Below are 2,454 nucleotides of genomic sequence, written 5' to 3'. Positions count from 1 at the left end.
CAAAACCCGAGGTTGTTCTCTAAATTATATTGACTTCTCTCTATCAGTGTATTATTATTTTTTTAACAAATTTTTATATAAAATTCAACTTTTCAACCATTTGATTTATCACAAAAATGAAATTCTTAATAAAGAAGTCAATAAGCAAGACAACTATTCTAATAGCTTCATATATCTAGCAAGGGTGCAAAAGTTTCCTTCCATATATCATATTCCTTCCTCTTTGACAATAACCTTGATATCAGCTGTTAATTTTAATGATATTTCATTTCCATCCCATTTTTATTTCAACACGACTTTAGTTCCAAATTAAGAAGCATGAGAGGGCCTAAGTGAACTAACATCCAGAACTCTTATTCCTATTAAAATTGAGAGATTTTATAATTCTTCTTGCCTAGCTAAAATCCAAAAATATTCAATAACATATTTCGAGAAGTCAATTTTAAAAACTTCGATTTTATATGTGAGTTAAATTTTGAGAATACAAAAAGCAACAGCATTATATTTCAAAACATAAAGATAGGAACGAAGTTTTTTCAACCTTGTTCGGTATCACCAACGAATTAATTCTTTGGACGAGGATGGAGGAATAAATGAACATACTTCGTCGACTCACACTATTAGGCAATGGATTGAAAGAATCCAACTTCAGTTCATTTCGATTAGCTCAACCTACATTCGCTTTACTTTGATAATTAATTTACCGTTGCCTTTGGTCACTACAAAGTTAAATCCTCCAAAATTCCTTCTAAAACATCCACATATAAATAGGCTCATTAGTATAATAACATTGCAAGACTTTCATACAAATAAATTTTGAATCATGCATATGTGACTCTCCTAACTTTACATATAAGTTCTTTAACTTTGAATATCTCTATTAATATCCTATACTAGTAGAGAAATAGCACTAAGAGAATATTATTTAACCATCATACGCATCTTGAGAATATTTTTCCATATAAGAGTTTATTCTTTTGTTAATTATCAAAAATGAATCACAACATATATGCTCTACTATCACTATAAAAATCTTTTTGAAATACAAAACTCTAAATATATATATGAATTAATAATGAGTATGCCAAACATTTACATATTAAAGGAAATTAAGTTATTATATCCAAAGAAGAGTCTAATTTATTATCAATTATACTCTATTAAAACATAACAAGCGATGTATATAACGACTTTCCGGCCAATAACACTTAGTTAATGTTCAGGATAAATATTTGTCATATACTCATAATGCAATATTGATCTAGCAAAATTTCTGCCAATGTACGATTTTTCCTTTCAACTACAACTCTTTGTTGAGGAAGTTCTGAGGCGGAGAAAATCTATGAGAAGAGAACATGTTCAATTTTTTCTATTCACAAAAAGTTTCTAAAGCATTGCTATCAAATTCTCATCCATGATCACTCCTAATTTTAGAAATCAAAAAACCTTTTTCATTTTGAACTCTTTTTGCAAAACTAGAAAAGCTTTTCAAAGCATCATCATTATGTTTTGGCATCAAAACTCAAGTAAATCTTGAAAAATCATCAATTATCACAAAGGCATAATAGTTCCCTCCAAAACTAACAATTCTAAAAGGGCTAAATAAGTCCATGTGTAATAGTTGAAGGGGTCAGATTACATTTTTAGATTTGAAAGAGGACTTAGTTTGCTTAACTATTTGACAAGCATCACAAACTTTGTCTTTTTCAAATTTAAATTTGGGAAGACCTCTAACCAAAGAATTCTTGGATATTTGAAATTAAGTGTATGTTAGCATGTCCTAGTCTTCTATGCCATAACCAAGAATCATTATGCAAAGCCGATAAACATTTATCATTAATAGAACAATAATTCAAATCAATAGTATAAACATTTTCATCTCTATTTCCAACAAATATAACTTTTCTATCACTAACATTTTCAATGATGCGATTCCTTTTTATCAAATACAACTCTAAAGCCTTTATCACATAATTGACTAATACTAAGTAAATCATGCTTCAAACCATCAACCAAAAGTACATTTTCAATTAAAATAGAAGATTCCTTACCTATACTACCTTTACCAATTATTTTACCTTTCTTATTGTCACCAAAAGTTACATCCTCTATCCTTTTTGGAGAGAGAGACAAACTTGGATGGGTCTCCCGTCATGTGCCTCGAGCAACCACTATCCAAGTACCACTTATTTTTCTTAGAGGGTTTCAAACAAACCTACAAACACAAATGTTCAAGTTTGATTCTTTGGTACCCACACTTGTTTGCGTCCTAGATGGTCAGCATTGACAAACTTGGGAATCAATTTCATTTTTGTATAGACATTTAAGGCATTGGATTTAGACAAGTAACAAGAATAAGTTGTATGTCCAAACTTGCCACATGAGAAACAAACAACATTATGCAAAGATTTATCTCTTACAACAAATTTATGCACTCTACTTTTCTTGGAGAAA

The sequence above is a fragment of the Benincasa hispida genome, chromosome 10 (genome assembly GCF_009727055.1).
Source record: "Benincasa hispida cultivar B227 chromosome 10, ASM972705v1, whole genome shotgun sequence".
In the NCBI taxonomy this organism is placed as follows: Eukaryota; Viridiplantae; Streptophyta; class Magnoliopsida; order Cucurbitales; family Cucurbitaceae; genus Benincasa; species Benincasa hispida.
This window is presented reverse-complemented; position numbering follows the sequence as displayed.